This window comes from Canis lupus, chromosome 26 (assembly GCF_003254725.2).
Source record: "Canis lupus dingo isolate Sandy chromosome 26, ASM325472v2, whole genome shotgun sequence".
In the NCBI taxonomy this organism is placed as follows: domain Eukaryota; kingdom Metazoa; phylum Chordata; class Mammalia; order Carnivora; family Canidae; genus Canis; species Canis lupus.
Genome location: NC_064268.1, coordinates 23467107 through 23491068, shown reverse-complemented (window position 1 = coordinate 23491068; position 23962 = coordinate 23467107). Strand labels below are relative to the sequence as shown.

At 43.0% G+C, this 23962-nt stretch overlaps 1 long non-coding RNA gene across 3 annotated transcripts in view; it reads left to right on the top strand.

The window, feature by feature from the left end:
• LOC125753708 (uncharacterized) overlaps nucleotides 1-19479 on the top strand; it is a 61070-nt gene extending 41591 nt beyond the window's left edge. Inside the window, exons 4-6 of one of the 3 annotated variants that reach the window (XR_007406122.1) lie at nucleotides 1996-2133; nucleotides 4510-15846; nucleotides 18242-19479. This is a non-coding gene — a long non-coding RNA (uncharacterized LOC125753708). Of the gene's footprint in view, nucleotides 1-1995; nucleotides 2134-4509 lie in introns of all 3 variants that reach the window. The other 2 variants (XR_007406123.1, XR_007406121.1) reach the window with 2 other exon arrangements.
• Nucleotides 19480-23962: the final 4483 nt, after the last annotated feature.

The following is a 23962-nucleotide window of genomic DNA, read 5'->3' as shown; positions in this document are numbered from 1 at the left end:
CTTTTAAAGGACATTATGCAAAGTGAAATAAGTCAGACAGGGAAAGACAAATATAATATCACTTATATGTGGAATCTAAAAAAGCCAAACTCATAAAAACAGAAGAGTATAATGGTGGTTGCCAGGGGCTGGGGGGGCGGTGGAGGAAATGGGGAGATGTTTGTCAAAAGGTATAAACTTCCAGTTATAAGATGAATAAAGTTTTGGGATCCAATGTACAGCATGGTAATTATAATTAATACTCAATTATAAACTTAAAAGTTGCTAAGAGAGTAGATATTAAATTTTCTCATCACAAAAAAATGGTGATTATGTGAGGTAATGAAGGTGTTGGCTAACATTATAGTGATAATCATTTTGCGGCATATGAGTGTATCAAGTCAACACATTGTACACCTTGAAGCTACACAATGTTATATATTTATTATATCTCAGTAAAGCTGGGGAAATGGCTATGTTGAAAAATAAGAAAGGCTTAATATCAATGGCTTAAGAAACTAAAAAAGGAAGTAAATCCAAGATAAGCAGAAAGGAGAAAATGACAGAAATTAATATAGAGAAAACAAACCAGAGAGAAAATTATTAAAGCTATAAATTGGTTCTTTGTAAAAAGAATAACCAACCTGTTAAGCTCCAGCTTGATGGACCAAGGAAGGAAACCTCAGTTATAGAATACAAATACCAGAAATAAAAAGCAGTCATTACTGATAATTTCTAGCAAAATTTTGAACAAGAAGTTACACTGCTCATATGCAAAAACAATTTTTTTAAGATTTTATTTATTCATGAGAGACACAGAGAGACAGACAGAGATACAGGCAGAGGGAGAAGCAGGCTCCATGCAGGAAGCCTGATGCAAGACCCAATCCCGGGACTCCAGGATCACACTTGAGCCAAAGGCAGACACACTTAACCGCTGAGCAACCCAGATGTCCCTCTTATGCAAATTTTATCAGAGAGTAAAGAAGGTAACACTTCCAAATTCATTTTATGATGCCAGTATTACCTGTTATAAAGACCTGATGAAGACATTATAGAAAAAGACACTTATAGAACAATATCCTTTATGAATATAGATGCAGATTATTTATAGTTAGATCTGTCTAAGGATGAATAAAAAAGTAAGTAGAAATTTTTCTGGAGGCAATCAGTTCAGTATGTGGAAGAAACCAAAACTAAGCAAAGAAAGGATAATGGTCTTAGAAGGTGGGAAGGTGCAAGTAATAAAACAAATCTAGATTAAAACACCAGTGAGATTACCTTTTTTCCATCTCTCCAAATGAAAGATTTAAAATCATTAGCTGATATTAATGAGAGGAAATGTGCATACATTATTGGTGGGAATATTATACAGCACAACTTCTTGGAGGATGGTTTGGCAATGCCTATTAAAAATAAGAATTCAGTCCATGTACCTTCCATGTTTAGATCCAGCTTCTTCATACTGGAGAAAGGCAAGTCCAAGTGAGCATAGATATTCATAATATAGTGCTAGATGTGAGAGAGCAGGTTTCATACTAAACATTATATAAAACATGATTCCATTTTAATTAATTATATTTATGTATTTGTCCACAGGGAAAAAAAGGCTATTCAAAAATATAAATAATGATTGTTTCTGGATCTTGGAATTATGCATAATTTTCATTTTCTTCATTTTGTTTATTGGTGTTACAAAACTTTAATATGATATACATTGTTTCTGTAGCAAAAAAAAAAAAAGGTTATTAAAAGGAAAATCACTAAAGTCGTTAAAGATACTGTCAGATTAGCCTATAGTCATGAAAAGAAGGGTTTTACTTATTTTGTTTTATTCCTAAACCAGTACAATTGGTCTTCATTCACCTTTACTGAAATCTTTATACTGGCATTTAATGGGTTGGGTTTGTCTTTTTAGAGGATAAATATAAGTGCTAAAAGTCTCTGAAAGAAACCCAGATAAAAACCCTGAAAACTGAAGAAATTGTTCTTTTATGTCAAAAATCCTACTTTTAGACACAGTTGGAGGTTCATTATCCAGGATACTGCAGAATGGAATTGTAACTCTGCCATGTTGCCCTGTCACATCTAGAAGGAACTGTTCATCACCAGAAAGAAAAAGCGTTCTCCAGCACTTATGGATCCCTGCTCATGGTAAAACTGTTTCTTCACTTCCCCATTTGGTTACTTTTGGTCTGTCTCTAGAGTCACCTTCAGAGGATTCCTGGATACCCATTTCTTTTCCAGGTTGCCCTCCCCTTTCTCTGCCCATGTCTGTCCCATCCCACCCTGGGTTTCTGGTCTACTCTGGACTGTAGAAACAATCCTGGGGCCTCAGTTCTTCAGAGTAGACCATGTGCTGGACCAAAAAACCTTTCTCTTAATGTTTCTGATACTGGTAGCTCCCAGCACATATTTCTATGACTTATGCTAAGTGGCTCTCTCTCAGGGTAGAAAAAGGAAGAAATATAGGGGTCCTGTAAAACAGGGAAGACTTTTCTTCCACAAAGTCAAACCACATACTAGACTTTTAGGGCCAACATAAGGTTAATTTGGATACTGCTAGACTTACACAGTGATGGATGATAATGTATACTTTGTCTCAGAAAGGAACTGTAGTCACTTAGGGAACTAAATTTGCTAACAGAATTATAACATTTTATACTAAACCAAGGGAATATTAAAGACAATATAGAGATGGTTGAATGTAGAAATATTTATGTGTGATTTTTATAGTATAAATACTTATACATGTCATACACACACAGAGACACACACATACACATGGGTTAGTATACACATATATTTCCTAGCTATGCTGAGAGGGCCAAATAGCAATGACACACCAGTAGCAATGAGTACATCTAATGGCCAGATCTTGGCTTCTTTTTCTTTCTTTCTTTTTTTTTTTTTTTAATATATATGTTTTTTATTAAGTTAACTCTATGCCCAACGTGGGGCTTGAACTCACAACCCTGAGATCAAGAGTCTCATGCTCTACTGACTGAGCCAGCCAGTAGCCCCTTGGTTTCTAATTTTATTGGTTTCTATTCTATTCTATTCTATTCTATTCTATTCTATTCTATTCTATTCTATTCTTGGTTTCTAATTCTGTTCTCTAGTAAAAGGAACCAGGCCTCTCTGGAGAACTGGCTGATTCTAAGACTGAAGGAGGAAATATTCAAATGAGCCTTTTGTAAGGAAGAAAGGAAGAGTGCTTGGGTGGCTCAGTCAGTTAAACATTTGACTCTTGATCTCAGGGTTATGAGCTCAAGCCCCACATTGTGCTCATGAAACAAACAAAAACAACATAAAGATAGCATATGCCGGGGATCCCTGGGTGGCGCAGCGGTTTGGCGCCTGCCTTTGGCCCAGGGCGCGATCCTGGAGACCCAGGATCGAATCCCACATCAGGCTCCCGGTGCATGGAGCCTGCTTCTCCCTCTGCCTGTGTCTCTGCCTCTCTCTCTCTCTCTCTCTCTGTGACTATCATAAATAAATAAAAATTTTTTTAAAATTTTAAAAAAAAAAGAATCTTTAAAAAAAAAAGATAGCATATGCCAAAGGACACAGGGGCCAACTGAAAGAGTTCCCAGTGGCCAAAACTGAACAATCTAAACAACAAAATAAAATAGGGAATTAAATTTCCCATCAGGATTAAAAAAGTTTATACTGGGGTGTCTCGGTGTCTGCCTTCAAAACAGGTCATGATCCTGGGGTCCTGGGATTGAGCCCCAGGTCAGGGTCCTTGATCAGAGGGCAATCTGCTTCTCCCTCACCCTCACCTGCCACCCCCTGCCACTCGTGCTCGTACTCTTTCTCAAATGAATAAAATTTTTTAAAAGATTTTTTATTTATTCATTCATGAGAGACACACACACACAAAGAGGCAGAGACACAGGCAGAGGGAGAAGCAGGCTCCATGCAGGGAGCCCGACGTGGGACTCAATCCCAGGTCTCCAGCATCACGCCCTGAGCCAAAGGCAGCTCTAAACTGCTGAGCCACCCGGGCTGCCCTAAAAAATTTTTTTCATACTACACCATAGAATGTCAAAGAAACTGTAGAGGTTGTCACATGTAGAAATATTATTATTATTATTCATCAGTGCAAAAGCCTAATAGTATCCAAGCAGAATCCTTATGTCAGCCTTAAAGGAGTATAATCCAAAGTGTAAATATGCATGCGTCCATACTTCTATTAATCAGTGATTGTATAAATAAATAAAAAGAGGAGAATAGACAAATCCCCTATACAGAACTCTTTATAAATTATGTAAATACTTTTCTCTCAGTGGGGTAGACCATAACTTCCTCCTCTGTAGGTGTGGGCTTCACATAGTGACTTCCTTGCAACATTGGAAGTATGGAAAGGGAAAAAAGAGTCATTTTGCAGTGGAGAAACTTGACAAACACTACTTCAGCCAGGTGGTCAAGGCCAACATCAATAATGACATGTTGGAAGTATGTACCCTTGAGTGACTGTGATGAAAATGGCACTTTATTTCTGTGCTTTCTCTTAAAAAACCCTAGTCTAAGCATGAGAAAAACATCAGACAAATCCTGAGGGGCATTCTACAAAATACCTGACTAGTACCTCAAACCTGTCAGAGTCATCAAAAACAAGGAAAGTCTAAGAAACAAGCCAAGAAGAACCTAAGGAGATGTGATGACTAAAATGTAAGGTGCTATCCTCCATGGGATCTTGGGACAGAAAAAGGAGATTAGGGAAAAACTAAGGAAATTTGAATAAAGTTGGGACTGTCGTTAGTTAAGTATAATGTAAGATATTAGTAATAGGGAAACTAGGTGCAGGGTACATGGAAATTCTGTGCTTTCTGCTCACTTTTTCTGTAAATCTAAAACTTTTTAAAATAAAAAGTTAGTTTTAAACATCATGAGAAATCACACATAAAAAGTAGACTGTAGAAAATTAGTCCAAGTGGAGTTTATTTTAAAAAGGACTGATATACATTAAGCCCCAAAGGGCTTAATTCTCTTAATTCATTTCTCTTACATAAATCTATGCACATTTTTTAAAATTATGTGATTATTTGCTCATCCCAGAAATGTCACTTTTTAAAACCCAACAAAAACATTTACAAAGCATACAAAACATATGCAAAAACTATAATTGTAGTTGTTTGTAGAAAGCAAAATATGGGAAACAATTTACCTGTCCATATATTAGAAGGCGATTGTATGGTATTGTGGTTGGCAGGATTCTATGATGAAGCCCCAGTGACCCCACCCTGGAGTATGGGTGAAACTTGGGTTGGGATGGATTCTATTTTCATAATTTGGTTGTCAGATGGCACAGCTGACCTTCAGAAAGAGAGGTTATCTTGAGTGGCCCTGACCTAATCAGGTGGCTCCTGAAAAGGACTCAGCTCTTCCTTTTTTTTTTCTATCTATTTTTTTAAATTTTTATTTATTTATAATAGTCACACAGAGAGAGAGAGAGGCAGAGACATAGGCAGAGGGAGAAGCAGGCTCCATGCACTGGGAGTCCGATGTGGGATTCAATCCCAGGTCTCCAGGATCGCGCCCTCAGCCAAAGGCAGGCGCTAAACCACTGCAACACCCAGGGATCCCTCAGCTCTTCCTAAAAGAAGTGTGAAGCATGAGATACATTTGTTACTGGCTTTGGAGATGGAGGGGATCACATGGTAAGGAATGAAGGAAGCTTTGAGGCTCTTGAGTGACCCTGTCTGACAGCCAGCAAGGAAACAAACTCGTTCTGAAACTGCAAGGAAGTTAATTCTGCCAACAATGTGAAAGAGGTTGGAAGAGGACTCTAAGTCTCAGATGAGAGGACAGCCCTGGGGAGACCCTGAGCAGAGAACCAGCCACTCTGTGCCAGACTCCTGACCCACGGAAACTGTGAGGTAACAACTTTGTATCATTTAACCTGCTAATTTTGTGGCAGTTTGTTATACAGCAGTAGTAACCAAGGGTATATATATCCAGGCTGTGGAGTACTGTGCAGCCATTGGAACCAGTGGGGCACATCTGCTTGTATCCACCCAGAAGGAAACCCCAGATTACCGCTGATTGTGTAAGGGAAGTTGCAAAAATTATATGTAGCATGATCCTGTTTTCACAAAACTAAGGATGTTTGTGAATGGCAGAAAGTCTGGAATGATAACAACAAAGTGCTGGCTGAGGAGTGGGATTTAGCAGAAGGAACTTTGAGTTGTTAATATATACATTTCTTTGGTGCTACAGAGTTTGTTTTGGTGGAGAGTGGTTCTTATTTTATTTACAAGGAGCATGCATTTTGTTTCTAATTAAGAACACAAACTGGGTGCCTGGGTGGCTCAGTTGGTTAAGCATCTGCCTTCAGTTCAGGTCATGATCCCAGGGTCCTGGGATGGGGCCATGGGTTGGGCTCCCCGCCCAGCGGAGAGTCGCTCCCTCTCCCTCTGCCCCTAACCCTGCTCATGCTCTCATATTCTCTCTCTCTCACTTACCCTCTCTCTTAAATAAATAAATACAATCTTTAACAATAAAAAAAAAATAATAAGGCAAACAAAATCAAACCTTTAACAACCCTTTACCGTCGCTCAGAATGGCATCCAAACTCCTTACTGAGTCCCCACTTGATCCAGCTCGACTGGCCTCCAGGCCTCCTCAGCCACCTCTCCCCCAGCCACCTTCTAGTCCCACCTGCACCTGAAGCTCTAGCTCCAGGGACACCTGTGCTCTGCCTTCTGGACTTCGAATTTAGTCTTCTTTTTGACATTCTTTTCCCCTTTGTGAGGCTCACTTGGCCTTTGGGGCTAGTCCTTTGTACTCTCTTCCCTGTTCTTTTGACACCACATCCTCATTCTTTCTTTTTTGACCCTCTTTGCCAGCTCTATTTATTCTCCCTAGTCTTTAGGTTAGTTCTTGGCCTCCTCTTCTATCTGGCTCGGCAAGCTCCTTCCCATCCACTGTTCCAATCCCATCACTCTGCCTCGATTGTCACACATCCAATTTCAGCCCAAACATCCCTTTAAGCACAACATTCAGAGAGCTTTCTTCAAAATGAGCCACCAGACTTTCCCAGGACACACAGACCCCACTAGATGACACCACTGTCCTTCCCACTGTGCAAGACAGAGGTCTAGCCTCTCCCCTCTCTACAACTCACTTTTCTTAATTGCACTCCCTTCCCTTCTCATCTGATCCCTTCCAGAAGCTTCTTCATAAAAACAACTCTGATGTCTTATGGAGTTGAAGAATGAATCTTGTGGACAAAGGAGAATGAATAAAGTGATAGAAGTTTATTAAGCAAGGATACAGAAAAAGCTCTCAGGAGTGAGAGGGGTTACTGACAGGGTTGCCACTGGGGGCTTGTAGGGTTGGTCTTTTATTGAAAGCCAACCAGGGAACTCTTGAGCTCAGCTCAGGACATGATTCTGAGGTTGTGAGATTGAGCCCTGTGTTGGGCTCCGCTCTCAGCAAGAGTCTGCTTGGGATTCTTTTCCTCTGCCTCTCCCCTGTTCACATGTTTGTGCACACTTGCTCACCCTGCCCCCTCAGATAAAGAAATGAAATCTTTAAAAAAAAAATAAAATCATTTTCTTTAAGGAAGTTTTCCTAATGCTCAGACCAGACCAATCCCCTGATGTGGGCCCTTGGAACCCCCTTTCCATTCCTCCATAGCCCTTAAACTTTGCCATGAAGGTTTGCATAATTCATGGATTCACTAAGACTATAAGGCTCCAAGGCTAGGGACTCGCCCTGCTTTCCTCCTTTTGTATTCCTCAGACCTAGCAAGGGTAGGCACTCAACAAACAAAAATGTAAAAGTTGAGGGAAAGAGACAGATAAGAATAAAAGATAAGAATAAAAGAAGGAGAAAGTATGTAGGGGTAAAGAATAATTTGGTGTGGCTGGGATGCAGGCTCTGGGGAGCTAAAGCTGGAAAGGCCAGTTGATGTCAGAATAGGAAGCACACAGATATCAGACTAAGGAAATCAAATTTTTTGTGAATCAAGGGATGTCAGCTAAGCTTCCTGAGGACAGAATTTATATGATCAGTTCAAATGGGATAATCTAGTACATTCTAAAAGCCTTTGACAACCAGTTTGAATTGATACTGGCTATGGAACAAGGAATTTCATGGCAGATTATATTTTCTCTATTCTGTGCCTATTGAGTCTTTGGTACGACTACTGTCAGTAAGCAACAGTGGAAGACTTTCCACAGTGGTCATAGTGCTTCATGCATTAGCTCATCAGGATGCAAAGGGCTATGGTAATAGGCAGCAGAGCATTTCTCCATCCTATTTAGCAAGGAATCTAAGCAACTTTTTTGGTTCAGGTTTTTTTGTTTTGTTTTGTTTGTTTGTTTGTTTTTTATACGTGTTTACTGAAGTGAGCAAGGACTTGCAGCTGTTTGGAGCCTGAGTGGCAGATGATACCAACTTGGAGACTTCTTGGGCACAAGTATCAGTTACAGCCCAGAGGCTGCTGCATGCTGCCCAGAGAGTAGCACATAGACTGCCTCCACACTTGCAGAGCCGAGGGGATCTCAGGTAAAGGGTCCCTAATTACTGAGTGATTAGGCTTGTGAGAGAACATAATCTGACTGGAGGAGAGGCCTTGGTGGAGGTTTCAGTTTTGAAAGCCAGGATGGGATTACACAGTTGCTCTTCCCTCTACCTCCTGAGAGACCCTAAGTTGTATTTAAACAGGCCCATGTCCCTACCTGTAACTGTATGCCAGAGCAACTCAGCCATGCCTCTGCCTAAGCTATAAAGAACTAATTAACCACACTCAATAGCCCATAATTTGTTATTTCTGTATTCTGTTCCCAAGATTCCCTCCTAAATTATTACCCAGGAAGAAACATAAAACTGAACATAAACATGTATTTCATAGAAACAAAAGAAGTGAGGTTTTTTTCCCCCTCTATCTCCCTCTGATTTAAAGCAGTGGGTCTTCCTAGGGTGCCTGAGTGGCTCAGTCGGTTAAGTGTCTGCTTTCAGCTCAGGTCATGATCTCACGGTCCTGGGATCGAGTCCTGCGTGGGGCTCCCTGCTCAGCGAGGAGTCTGCTTCTCCCTCTCCCTCTGCCCCTCCTCCTGCTCAAGCTCTCTCTCTCAAATAAATAAATAAAAATTTTTTTTTAAAAAAAGCAGTTTGTCTTCCTGGTTGGAAATGAGGCTCATTCCCAAAGATAGGAAAGGATGCCACTCCCTGTCTCCCATCATGATGATGCAGATGTACAGACAGAACCAGCTACATAATATGTGGGACCCAGTACAAAAATGAACATGTGGGCCCTTCATTAAGTACAGGAATTTTAAGGCCACAACAGAAGACCATTAAAGCAGGGGCAGGCCTTTCTGAGTATGGGGAGGCAGAGGCTGCTCACACAGAATGGTTTGAGTGCTAGGATGATGAGGGGGCTTTGCCTGAAGATGTTCAACCACATGAGCAGCTCCTCCCTGGCAAAACCTCAGTAGAGAAGGAAGTATCACAAAAGATCAGGCAAAAGCATAGGACAGCCATAGGGCCACTTCTGTGAGAGTGAATGGTGTAACCAAGGACAACATTCTCTTGGTGATCCTCAGTCATGATCTGCTTAGAGTTTGGATATCAGAGGGACCAAGAATCAGAAAAGAATCAGTGTACCTTAGGACATCAGAAGGAAGGGGTGATGAATGGGTATAGAGGACACTAGAATCAAGGAGGCATGAGAAGGAATTTCTAGGCATGGAACTCTCCATGTTTTGTTTTCATTTAATCAACCAATTTTTTTTTTTATTAAAGTGGAATATATCAAATTTAGATGAATGATTCTTTCCCTCTAAACTTCTCCCTTTTCTCCATTTTGGTAGATGATCCAACTGGGTGGATCACTATTTACCCAGTTGATCAAGGCAGAAACCAGGAGTCATCTTTGATTTCCCCCTTCTTTATCTCAACACCACTTACTGAGTCCCATCAATCCTACTTGCATTGTCCCTCTTGAGTCTACACATCCACTTCTCTCTATATCCAGTGATGCCATTATCTCTTCTGGCCATGACTATGACAACAGCCTTATAACTAGATTGGCTTTTAAATCATGCTGACTACAATCAAAGTCTTCATTCTGCCACATGTAGTTAACATGACTCAGGTCTCTTCAGCTTTGTGAGCCTCAGTTTCCTCATCTGAAGAATGGGGACAATAATACCTATCTTAAGGGGCTGTTGTCAGAACTAAATGAAATGAATCAAGTGGCTTAGCATACAGTATGTACTTGATGAATCAGCAACCTTCCTTTTCTTTCCCTCATCCTTCAGGCCTTAGTTTACTTTTTAAAACTTTATTTATTTATTTATTTATTTATTTATTTATTTATTTATTTGAGAGAGAGAGAGAGAGAGAGAGGGAGAGAGAACACAAGCAGGGGGAGTGGCAGAGGGAAAGGGAAAAGGAGTCTGATGCCTGGCTCAATCCCAGGACCCTGGGATCATGACCTGAGCTGTAGGCAGACACTTAAATGACTGAGCCATCCAGGTGCCCCCTTCAGGCCTTAGTTTAAACATTAATTCCTTAGGTCCCTTTCTCTCTTGACTTGCCAGACTCCGTATAGTTTCCCAGAAGTGCAGACTGTTCGGCAACATTCATCAAACTTATCTGTCTTCTTTCAACTGTCCTTTCCATTAGGCTAAGGATTCTGTTTTTTTCTGCCTAATGAGAGGCCTGACATGGAGTGGAAAGTCATATTTTGTTATTTGACTGGTATCCTCATACATAATCAAATGTTCCCAGGCTTGGGATCCCCGTAATGTTCTCCACTAACTGTAAGTAAGAGGATAGGTGACCACATTACATAAACAAACAAGAGACCAAGAGTATCCTACCAGATTTAAGTTAAACTTAAGGGCACTGGGGGTGATTCATCATAGCAGATCTCTTCTATAAGAAACAAATCTAGGTGGGGATCCCTAGGTGGCGCAGCGGTTTGGCGCCTGCCTTTGGCCCAGGGCGCGATCCTGGAGACCCGGGATCGAATCCCACGTCGGGCTCCTGGTGCATGGAGCCTGCTTCTCCCTCTGCCTATGTCTCTGCCTCTCTCTCTCTCTCTCTGTGTGTGACTATCATAAATAAATAAATAAAAAATAAAATAAAATAAACAAATCTAGGTAAAAAAAAAAAAAGAAATCTAGGGACTGGATCAAGATGGTGGAGTAGGAGGATCCTGAGCTTACCTGCTCCCATGGACACACCAAGGCTGCACCTATATATAGAACAACTCTATTGAAAATGATCTGAAGACTAGCAGAACAGCTCTTCCACGGCTAAAGATATAAATAAAAAGCCACATGGAAAAGGATAGAAGTGGCAAAGACATGTCCTGGTCGGAATCCAGACCCCTGGTATAGTGACTCACCAGTGGGAGGGATATCACAGGCACAGAAATCTTCCCTCAGAAATGAGGGGTTCAAACTCTGCCTTCCCACCATCAGGCACCCTTGGCTGTGGAGATCTGCACTGGGAAGAGGAACCCCCATAACATCTGGCTTTAAAAAAATCAGTGGTGGCTAACTTCAGGAGCTTTGACAATCAGCAGGGCTAAACTCCAGGAGAACCAAACCAGAGGTTGGTAGGAAATGGAGACTCCACTTTTAAAGGGCCCATGCACAAACTGAGACTCAGCACAGAGGCAGCCATTTGAAAAGTGCCTGTGTCGTATGAGAACATTTATTGACTAATTTTCTAAAATTTTTTTATTTAGGAGAGAATGGGTGGCTCAGTTGGTTAAGCCTCTGCCTTCGGCTCAGGTCATGACCTCAGGGTCCTGGGATTGAGCCCCACATCAGGCTCCCTACTCAGCAGGGAGTCTGCTTCTCCCTCTCCCTTTGTGCCTCCACCCAGCTTATGCTTGCATGGGTCGCGCTCTCTCTCTCTCTCTCTGTCTCCCTCTCCTTCGAATGAATTAATAAAATCTTTAAACAAAACAAAATGAATTTTTTAGGGGCACCTGGGTGGCTCAGTTGGTTAAGCCTCTGCCTTCAACTTGGGTTGTGATTTTGGGGTCCTGGGATCGAGCTCTGCTTCAGGCTCCCTGTTTAGTAGGGAATCTGCTTCTCTCTCTCTCTCTCTCTCTCTCTCTCTCTCTGCCCCTCCCTCCTGCTCATCCTGTCTCTCTTGAATAAATAAAATCTTAACTAAATTTTTTATTTTAAGTAAACTCATTACCCTCAGATCAAGAATCTCATGCTCTACCTACTGAGCCAGCCAGGTACCCCTGACTAATTAATTTTAGGGTGTGTGTTGGAAGAGCAAGGATCTGTAGGGACTTTTTCTGAGAACAGAAGCACTAGCAAGCACCACTTTTCTTTCCCTCCCTCTGTCTAGCTGGCCTGATGCTAGTAGGTGCCAGTTCTGACACTCTTCACCTTGCTAACACTGCTCACCTTGCCCTGGCAGTCCCTTGCAGACCTCCCCTGGTAGACATCCCTTGAAAACAGCTCCTGCCCTGCCCTGCCATACCAAATGGGCAGCCTCGGCCAGGACCAGTACCCTCCTGCCTTAATGGCTCCTGTCCTGGCAGGCAGTCCTGACTAGGACTGGTGCTCCCCACCACCAAGTGGCTACAACCCTGTCCCACCCAGTGGGTAGCCTCAGCCAGACCAGCACCCTCCTGAAGCAGCTCCTGCCTGGGGAGGCAGGGGATGGGGCACTGTGGCGCCACTTACCAGTGCATTCACAACAATCGCAGCTGGGCCTTGCATCCAGCCACACTGGGGTCAAGTCCTGCACATCAGTGCACCTGGCAGCAACCACAGCGGGGCATTGCAGCCAGCCAGGCCATGGGCCAGCCCTGCCTGCCCACTAGCATGCTTGCAATAGTTGTAGCCCAGCCACTACAGGAGGGCACATGCAACCCACACAAGACAACTCTGGAATGTGTGGTTCTTAGTAACCAGGGTATTGCATTTCTGGGCCCCACAGAATGGCTTCTACATACTACTCCTTTAAGACCAGGAGATGTAACTGATTTACCTAATAATAGAAACAAACAGAGAGAGTGGGTTGCTTGGGTGGCTTAATCAGTTGAGCATCCAACTCTTTATTTCATCTCAGGTCATGATCTTGGGGTCATGGGATCAAGCTCAGCCTCAGACTCCACACTCTGTGTGGAGTTTGCTTGTCTCTCTCCCTCTCCCTCACTCATGCCTGCTTTCTCAAATAACTAAATAAAATCTAAAAAAAAAAAAAAAAGAGGGTCCTGGGGTGACTCAGTCAGTTATGTGTCTGCCTTTGGTTCAGGTCATGATCCTGGAGTCCTGGGATTGGGCCCCACGTCTGGCTCCCTGCTCAGCAATGAGTCTGTTTCTCCCTCTTCTCTGCCTCTTCACCTGCTTGTGCACATGTTCTCTTTCACTCTCTCCCTCCCTCTGAAATAAATAAAATCTTAAAAAAAAAAAAAAAGGTAAAGAAACCGAGTCAGGCAAAACAGAGGGATATGTTCCAAATGAAAGAACAAAACAAAACCTCAGGAAAAAAACTAAATCAACTAGAGATAAGCAATCTATCTGATAGAATTCAAAGCAGTGATGATAAAAGTGCTCATTGAACTTGTGAGAAGAATGGATGAACATGGTGAGAACTTTAATAAAGAGGTAGAAAATTTCTTTTTAAAAATCAGAGTTAAAGAATACAACAACTAAAGTGAAAAATCCACTAGAGGGAATCCACAGTGGATTAGATAATGCAAAAGAATGGATTGACAGTTTGGAAGACAGGGTAATAGATGTCATCCAAGCTTAACAGCCAAAAGAAAATAAATTTTTTAAAGGATTTTCTTGAGAAAGAGAGTGGGGGGACAAGCAGAAGGGGAGGGAGAATCTTCAGCAGACTCTGCACTGAGCATGGAGCCCAACGTGGGGCTCATTCTCAAGACCCCTGAGATCATGACCTAAGCTGAAATCAAGAGTCAGATGTTCAACCAACTGAGCCACCCCGCCGCCCCAGAAAAAAGTTTTAAAAATGAAGATAATAACATCAAACGTAATCACATTCACATTACAGGGGTCCCAGAAGAGAGAGAGAGAAAGGAAAGGGGCAGAAAACTTATTTGAAGAAATATTAGCCAAAAACTTCCCTGGGGAAGGAAACAGACCTCTAGGTCCAGGAGGCACAGAGAGCCCCAAAGAAGATGAACCCAAAGAAGTTTACACCAAGACAAATAATGATTAAAATGTCCAAAATTAAAGATACAGAGACAATCTTAACGGCAGCAAGAGGGAAGCAACTAGTTACATACAAAGGAATGCCCAAAAGATTATCAGCTGATTTTTCAGCAGACATTTTGCAGGTCAGAAGGCAATGGCAAGATGTATTCAAAGTGCTGAATGGAAAAAACTTACAACCAAGAATACCCAGGAAGCTTATCATTCAGAATTGAAGTAAAGATAATGAGTTTCTTAGACAAAAGTTAAAGGAGTTCATCACTAGTAAATTGACCTTACAGAAAATGTTAAAGGGACTTCTTTAAGTGGAAAAGGCCATAACTAAAAGAAAATTCTGAAAGAAAAATTTCTCACTGGCAAAAGCAAACATATAGTAAAGATAGTGTGAGCCAACCATACATAAAGCTAGTATGAGGTTACAGACAAAAGTAGTAAAATAACTATATTTAGAGGCACCTGGGTGGCTCAGTCAGTCAAGGGTCTAGCTCTTGATTTTGGCTCAGGTCATGATCTCAGGGTTATGAGACTGAGCCCCACTTTGGGCTCTGTGCTCAGTGGGGAGTCTGTTTTTCTCCCTCTCCCTCAAAATAATAAAATCTTAAAGAGAATCAACTATATTTATAATAATTAAGGATACACAAAATAAAAACATAAAATATGACATCAAAAACTAAATATGGAGGGAGAAGTAAAAATGTAATGCTTTTAGAATGTGTTCAACCTTAAGTGGCTATCAACTTAGAGTACATACACTGGATGTTATATATGAACTTCATGGTAACCACAAACCAAAAATCTATCATAAGTACACAAAAAAACTAAAGAGAAAGGAATCCAAACAACACTAAAAAAGTTATCAAATCACAAGGGAAGAGAGCAAGAGAAGAATGAAACAGGAGAATTACAAAAACAACCAGAAAACAATGAACAAAATGCTAATAAACATACCTATCAGAAAATACTTTAAATGTAAATGGACTAAATGCTTCCATCAAAAGATGTCTTCCATCAAAAGACATAGGGTGATGGAATGGATGAAAAAGCAAAACAAAACCTGAAAGCCTTTCTATGTGCTGCCTACCAGAACTCACTTCAGACCTAAAGACACAGACTGAAAATTTAGAGATGGAAAAATACATTCTATGCAGATGCAAATAAAAGCTATGGTAGCAATACCTGTATCCAATAAAATAGGCTTTAAATCAAAGACTGTAAAAAGAGACAAAGAAGGGCTTTACATAATTATAAAGGGATCAATCCAGCAAGATATAACCATTGTAAATGTGTACCCAACACAGGAGTATATAAATATATAAAGCAGCCAGAGTCCTAAAGGAAAGGGCCCAGCCAGCACTACTGACTGCTCACCCAGCCCTCACCTCTCCTGGGAGCGAGGTTGCCCCATGGAGCCCATCTCTTGAGACTCCCAGAAGCCCAGGGAAGAGTTTCCACCCTAGCCAGAAAACTTGTCCCTGGCAACACTCCTAACCATAGTTGCTGAATACGAGGTAGTTCATGTTGGGGATCTCCTGGCTAGACATGGCCAGGAGTCTCTACCAAGACACTGGAAAGACCTGACCTCTCCTCTCTTTGGCAGAGGAGATATGCCATTGCCTTGGAGCAGGGCAGGCTGCATGGAAAACATTCAGGATTCCTGCCTCCTCCAACTTTGGACAACACTGGAAAGCTGGTAAGGTGTGGAGAGTCGGTCAGAGTAGACATTTGGGCAGGGCAACTAGATTTGTAAAACATGATCTGTTTCCTCGTGGAACAGTAACAGCCTTGTGGGTTGATCGGACAAACATCCCCATAATGAGATGAGAAACTAAAGCAGAGTGGAGCAAAGTGACACCCTTAAATAAGAACTTAAGGGGCCGGAACACAGGTTCCACAGTATCTGGGTCAGGTCAGCCTGGGACTACTCACACCCAGACAGACACCTGACTGTAGCTTCTTCAAGCTAAGAGTTGTGACCTGTGATGGAGTCGGTGTGCTGCCAGTGATCTTAAATGCTGATCTGTCTCTGTGCTAGAGGTGGAAGTCTTACAGTTGAGTGAGGAAGCTCCTCTTAAGAAATTTAGTAAATTTTAGTAAGTAGCTAATTCCTTCTTGCAACATGGACTGCTTTGTATGTAATAAGATTCTAGATTTTAGAAATGAATAGTCCTTTGTAAATCCAGTGTAATAGCACTAGTATTAAAGGGTGTCTTTGGAATTACTCCTGAGCCTTCTCTACTCTGATTTAGGCCTTTTTTTTTTTTTTTTAAAGATCTTATTTGAAAGAGAGCACAAGCAGAGGGAGCAGCAGAGGGAGGGAAAAGCTGGCTCCCTTCTGAGTAGGGAGCCCAATGCGGGGGCTCAATCCCACAACCCTGGGATCCCACAACCCTGGGTTCGTGACCTGACCTGAGCCAAGGCAGATGCTTAACTGAGCCACCCAGGTGCCCCATTTAGGCCTTTTATCATGCACATGGACTCTTACTGTTCTTTCCACTGCTTCCTCCTCCTACCACCCACTCCCAGCTGGCTCTGATTAAGGAGAGACTGAATAGGGCAGTGACTGGGAATGTGGTCTCTGGAGGCAAAGGGCCCAGCCCCAAACCATGGTTCTGGTGCTTATTTGCTGTGTGACCTCGGGCCAGGGTCTTTCAGCAATGCTGGCTCAGTTGCCTTATTTTCAAGGAGGATAAGGATATCCTAGTATCCTTATCCTTGAGGATATAATAGTACTAACCTTGCCAGGTGGGTAGAATTAAATGTGTTAATTGAAATACTTAAACAGTGTCTGACCCATAATAAATCTTAATTATTATCATCTTGGTCAGCTCTCTGTTCAGAAACTCCAAATAATTCTAGAATTGAGACCAGTGTTTGTTTAATCTGAAATATACTTCCTGGCTTCTTTTAACAAGTATTTCATTTGCTATCACACGCACCCCAGCTCAGTTCCCCATACCTGCCCTCCTGCCTCAGCCCATGCTGACCCAGTATTGACATTAGTTGACATCAGGGCTGCCCCTTCAGACCCGGCTCTCTGGTCAGACATGTTGATGGGCTTTCTTCCTCCTTTGAGTATTATCTAAGTGGTCCTCTAAAGTTGTAGAGGAAAGCTAAAGTCATCAGACATGAAAAGTATTCTCTAAACAACTGAGCATTTAAAAAATTACTTTCCACTTAGACATTGTTAAACAACAAAAATTCAGCTGAGTAACCTCAAAGATCAAGTTGGCTTTAATTCAATGACTCATGAGTTGGGGAGCATCCCATCCAGCAATAGAAAGCTCTGAAGGGCTGTACAAAATGCAAGGTTTTTAAAAAGCAGAAATGGGGTGGGAAAGGGGAATGACTAGTAAGGAATGCATTATTTCAGGAAGATGGCCTTTCTAACAGAATTGGAAGGGGTTATCAAGTGGATTTTCTCACTAGTGCTGACGAGGTAATTCCAAGACAACTGGTTAAAGGTTCTGCCTGGGGAGCCAGAGGTGCAATTAGGTTAGTTAGCAAACTGGGATTTGCTGACATGGGGCTTAGGCTTAGCACAGGTGACTCCATTTGGGGCCTGTTGTGTTTTTAAACATCTCCCAGCTTAACATCCTCCCCTTCCCCCCACCATAGTCCATCTCTCTCATCTCCTACTTAACGATTGTGAGAAGTCGTGAACTTCTGACACTGACAATATAATGAAATGGTGCCAGAGTACAATTTAAGTTTTAGAATGTAGACTGTCATAAAGTCATGGAAGTATTGGTGGGAAACCGCTCAAATGATTGCAGTCATTGGCAAGTGAGGAGTTGAGGGTTAGGTCCATTAACAAATAAGAGCTTCACGGAACCAGTGAGGTACTTCAGTGGGGTGATTTGAGTATCAGAGAATTAACAGATTAAGAGGCTTTCAGGAAAACTGAAGAACTCCTTGACAAACTTTAGCAGAAATGACTGCCCCAGGGAAATGGTGTCCTGTTATACAATCATATAATTTTAGGAGGGAAATACAATTTTGTTCTAAGAATTAGCCCATAGTTGCAGTTGTACTTTGATATTTTTCTAAGATTTTGTTTTTAAGATTTTGTTTTTATTTATTCATAGGCAGAGGGAGAAGCAGGCTCCACACAGGGAGCCCGACATGGGACTCAAACCTGGGTCTCCAGGATCATACCCCGGGCTGCAGGCAGCACCAAACCGCTGCGCCACCGGGGCTGCCCAAGATTTATTTATTCATGAGAGACACACAGAGAGGGAGGCAGAGACAAAGGCTGAGGGAGAAGTAGGCCCCCTGCTGGGAGTCCGATGTGGGACTTGATCCCGGGACCCCGGAATCACACCCTGAGCCAAAGGCAGATGCTCAACTACTGAGCCACCCAGGCGCCCGAGATACTAGTTTTAGTATTCATTTTGCAAGAATTCCAACCAAACCTTTTCCATTGCTTATTATATGTAACTCTAGTCTCCATTTTAAGTAGGTTGACTCAAAGAGACTTTTTCAAGTCTCAGTTCTTTTTGGATAATGAGCACCTTTTAATTTATTTTTATCTGCCTCATCTTCCCTAACAGACAGCACACTCCTAAGGCAAACAGTGCCAAGACAGAAATGCCATGTCATCATCTCATGGGATGGTGGGGGCGGTTATGCATGGTTGAGTCACCAGTGAAGCCTGTGCAGACCCACAACCCTCAACTACTTGTTAAATGAATGAGTCCTAGTATATACAGAGCTGTTGGAAGCAAAGACCCGTAGTGAGGGTCCCCAGCAATGACGGTGGCTAGATGACCTCAGATACCCAGGCTGTTGTCCTCAGCTCTGTCTGGGCTTTTCAGACATTGGCAGTCATCTCCAAGTCTGGAGTGCTCGGGAGGGCAGGGCTGGGTGGAGGGCAGGAGAGTGTCAAGGGTGATCAGGGGATGGATGCCCTGTTAAGGAGAGGCAGAGGTCCCTGTTGCCACTCCTCTGGCATTCCCTCAAGTAGCATACAGAAGCTGTGTAAGGTGGTGTTGGGTGCTCTGGTTTATTCCTGCCTGATATGGTTCGAAACTTTCTAAGACTGAGCTTCAAAACCAGAATGCATGATGGAGCTTTTCCCAGTCCCAGAGAAGGTGGCTGCCAAGAGGTTAACTTACTTGGGAGTGGAGGAGGAAGGGCAAATTGGCACCAATGTTCACCCCAGCTCCAAGCACTGACTGGTTGGTAAGGAACCACCAGAGCAGAGGACAAAAAGCAAGGCCAGGCGCTGCAGGCTGTTCCCTTTGGCCCTCCTTTGACAAGTTTGGGTTAGCAGAGCCCTCAGGCCTAGGAGACAGTCCCTGAGTTAAGGCCTCAGAGCTGCACGGGGGGGGGGGGGGGGGGGGGGGGGGGTTAAGGCCTCAGAGCTGCACGGGGGGGGGGGGGGGGGGGCGCGCGGCGGCGGTGAGTGGAGGGCCTGTAAACAAGGCACGATCTTGAAAACTGTTTTTAGTGGGAATACCTGATGCTCTAGTAGTTTCCCCAGGCTCCTGGGGGAGATGGCCTTTGCTCCCTCCCTGAAGGACTCACAAGGAACTGTGGTTAATAAAATGTCTCCTTTTTAAATACCTTGATTTAGAAGTCTCGAAGGAAGTCTGCATGAAAGGAGGGCAGAGAACTGACCTTCAGGAATACCACTACTTAGGAAGCAGGGAAAGGACTGGGAGACAAAGCCCTTGCAGGCTAACTGCAGAGGTGTTAACAGCCAGCAGGAGGCTGCCTCCTGGGGAAGTGTTTCCAGAAGTAAGGCTTTGGGGCTGGGGCTGGAGTGCATGGCTAGTACTCAGGGACATCTGAGAATGTCTCAGGGGTAGGAGGAGCCTCTGAGGCAGCAACAGGTTTATCAAGTCAGATGAAAGAATCATACCCAGAGTTGCCAGAGCACGGTGGTTCTCCTGTCCCAAGACAGGGGACTTCAAGAGTGGGAGCCGCCCCAGTAAAGAATGTATGCTAGCTGGTCACAGCACCTTCTGGTGACTTGGAAGAACTGTCAGTCTAGGGATTGACTTTCCAAATGGCATAGTATAGCAGGGGAACCATTTACAACTAACACTCATCTGGTTTAACTTGGGTGACAAAGCCTTAAATATGTTCAGCTACCCTGGGCTCCTTAGATGCCAGGGAGAATCATATGAACGCAAGATCTTTGCTTCATTTTCCAACCTTGGGCTCTAGGGTCCTCATGGAGGCTCTCTTGCCAGATAGAGCAACACAACCTGGGCCCAGGCCTCTGCCTCATACACTTGCACTGCAGAGGTTAAATGCCACCTGGCTCTGCCTCCTCTGCTCCTCAGCCTGGACAGCTGGCCTGCATCTTACAGTTGTCTTGAGTCAGAAATCTCTGCAAAGTGAGGCCATATCAGTCTCCACAGGGCTCAGGAATTCTTAGATGCCACCTCAACCCCAACAAGCAGTTTTCTTTCTCTCAGCCCCCCTCCATTGCTTTTATATAGTTTTAATGCATCAGTGCAGCTGCATCCATTAGAAAATCTTAATGCTTTAATAAAATATATATACGAACTTTAAAGTCTTTGAGTAGTGATACGTTTGCGATTTCTTGTAAAACTCAGATCAGAATGCTTCAAGGTCAAAATTTTACCTTTATAATGTGGAAGACCTGGGGTGGGGCCAGTTGTCTTCTAGACTTAATACATGGTGAAACAGAATGTCTACCAGACATTGAGTATCTGCCAGCAGCCAGAGACAAATGCCATCTCATCCCATGAACAGTGGGGAAGGGAACATTTACTAAGCAACCACCTTCACCCCCCTCTTCTGGCAAGTGCTCTGCTCTAGATGAGGAAATGCTGTTTCTCACCCACCCACAGGCAACTCAGCTGGTGCTGCAAGACTGGGATTCCAAACCTAGGTCTGTGGGCTCGGAAACTCAGATTCTCTCACCAAAGTGGTTTTGAAACTGGCTTCTGTGGCAGTGCTTTAGGGGTTCTCTGCAAACAAATGCTTCAAATATCTTAAATATTAAATAAAACCCAGCTCTAATATGCATACTCAAATGTAAAACACACACTAGCTTAGACTGCCTGAAAGCTCTCTGTAAGGCCTCCACAGCTGTGCGTCTCAGGGTGGGCACGGACAGAGGGCACTAGCCTGGTGCTGGGTCGCCAAGCCCGGCTGCAACTCCATGCTAGTGGCTCTCACTGCAGAATAAGGAGTGCTTATTTACAACCTTTGGGTGTTTCTTTCTGATACACAGAGGATAAGGATTGAAAGAAGGTGTTGAATATTCTTCTATTAATCCTTTCTTTTCAAGCATCTACTTCACTTGTCAGTGACCAGAGATTGCAGACAAGCTGTGACTATTACCATTTGCAACCGCTTACCTATATATGATAAGGATTTTTTTGTCAAATTCAGAGATAAATTGGAGGCTGAGACAGTTCACAACTAACCTATTTGTAGTAAAAATGCTCTCACACCGCACTGAGTTAAGACAGTGTTATTACTTGAACTTAGATAATTCATGCTAGTAACATTTATATATTTGAAAGGCTAAAAAACGATGATTATAATTTCAAAACTTTTTGATTTGGGTTAGGAGAAGAGGCAGGCTCATAGTTTAAGCCTTTTTGGTAGCAATTACTAAGCTCTTCTCTAATATTTCTGGCTTAACTCAAAGAGAATCAGGTTAACATAACTATTTATCTAAACTTGTCTTCTGGAAGCCCAAGAGCACTGGGAGATGGTGCAGGTGGAGTCGGGGAGAGTGTTTCTTATTCAAGGTCTGCTGTTAATTCATTGACAACCATGGGTAAGTCTTTGCGGCTCCCTGAGGCTTCATTTCCCTCAACAAAAAAACCAGGAGTTTGGATTAAATCAGTCATTTTCAGATTTTTATTTTAAGCACCAAAACCTTTCTTCAAATCATATTTTATTTAGAAGTCTAATACTGAATGGGCCTGAGGACTACCCCCCCCCGCCCCGCCCCCAAAGACCTCACAAAATAGCATGAAAACCACGAAGAAACTAGATGATTGAAGGTCCCTTCCACCTCTAGGGGTCAGGATTTCAAGTCCCCTGCCTCTGAAACACAGAGCCCAGCTGCCCCTTCCTGGCCAGGCCCCTCCCTCTCCTAGACCAACTAAGGGGCTGAGCTGCCTCATCCCTGGCACTGACTAGAGAACCACACAGTGGCAACCACAGGGGCTAAACAACTGTGAGTGAAGAGGACACATTTATTTCATTTACAGGGTCACTGAGACCACAGCAAAATCAACGCTGTTACAATAGGCAAGCACTACTGTCTGCAGCAACACACAGCATGTTTCTTAAACAGCATATGAGCCTCACAGGTTACGTTTGCATTAAAAAAAAAAAAAAAACTTATAAACCAATCAGGAAACAGTTAAAGGCCAATCTTAAATACCAATGTAAAAATTTCTCTTGAAAATGCAACTGAAATGCAACTGCTAGGAGCACTGTAAGAAAAGGTGACCCATACAACAGCAACATTTAAAAACCTAGTGATTCCCATGTCAGGGGGGCCTTCTTCCCCTTAAGCCTCAGAACACGGGCCCAGCTCAGAAGACGCCTGTTTGACAGGGGAGGCAACTGCTAATTCTGCAAAATGTGCAGCAGTGAACTCTGCATATGGAGGAAAGGAAAAAGGGTTACACGCTGGGGACAGACAGCAGGCCTTGTGTTGTAAGAGGCAGAGGCTTACAAGGCAGAGGCCACCTCCTACTGCTAGAGCCCTCTCACATATTCTATGCCAGCCCTCGAGATACTTGCCAGCCCTCGAGATACTTGCCAGCCCTAGAGATACTTGTCAATAACCTCAATTTAGAACAAATGTCCTTAGAAAATGTGACTAGATACTAAACACCTGGGATTCTTCCCATGTTATTCAGAACTCCAAATGGAGAGTCAGTCACTGTCCCACAATCTACAGCCCATTTTTCACTGTGCTGTTAGTCTGTCCCCTACGAATTCAGGGTAGGGAACAGCTGCAGCCTTGGGGCCAGGTCACTCAAACAGGCACTAGCTAAATGAAATCCTACAACAGCTTCAAATCAGCCCTCATTCTTAAAAGATCAATACAAAGTCAGGGGTAGAGTTAACTTCAGCAAACATGGAGCCTCCTAGCTTCATGCACAGAAGCCAAAGTAGATCAGTCATCTCAATAGCCTGTGATCTTATTCTAGGGTATACCCTTGATTCCCATTTCAGTATATTTGATAGCTGGATATTGTTTAACAGATCTTCTGGCACCATCTTGTTCATTCTCCTTCAAATCTGCCACAATACCTTTTTAAGTCTTAGAATATGCTTTGCTAACATAGAAATCAACAGTGAGCATATCAACAAAATAAAGAAAAAAATTTCTGTACATCCTCACTAGAAAACTCCCAGTGGATTAAGGCAGCCCTATCATTTTTTAGACTGGGAATAAGGCCAAAGTAAAGAAAGAAGGGAAGTATTAAGAAAGTGCCAAGATAAAGTTCAGGTAAGGAGGACATCCTGGCAGCTCAAGGCCACTGTTCGTACCCATTGCTTTACACCAAATGCCTCCGTGTGGGGGCCTAAAGAAAGCTGGCCTTGCCCTTGGATAACCACCTTTCTCTGCACACAGACCTCTCCCACAGCAGCTCCTTCCCTCAGACCCACACTGTGCAGGTCTCCCCAGCATACTATGCTGGCTCATCTTCCTGCCCCCAGCAGCTCCCCATCTACGGGCCCCTGCCAGCCTTGCTAAGTTCTGCTAGTGTTTTTACCTGGCAGAGGGCTAAACATTAGACTTTAGAACAGTAAGGCGCTGTGTGTAGATACACATTGGCTATGACACTCATTTT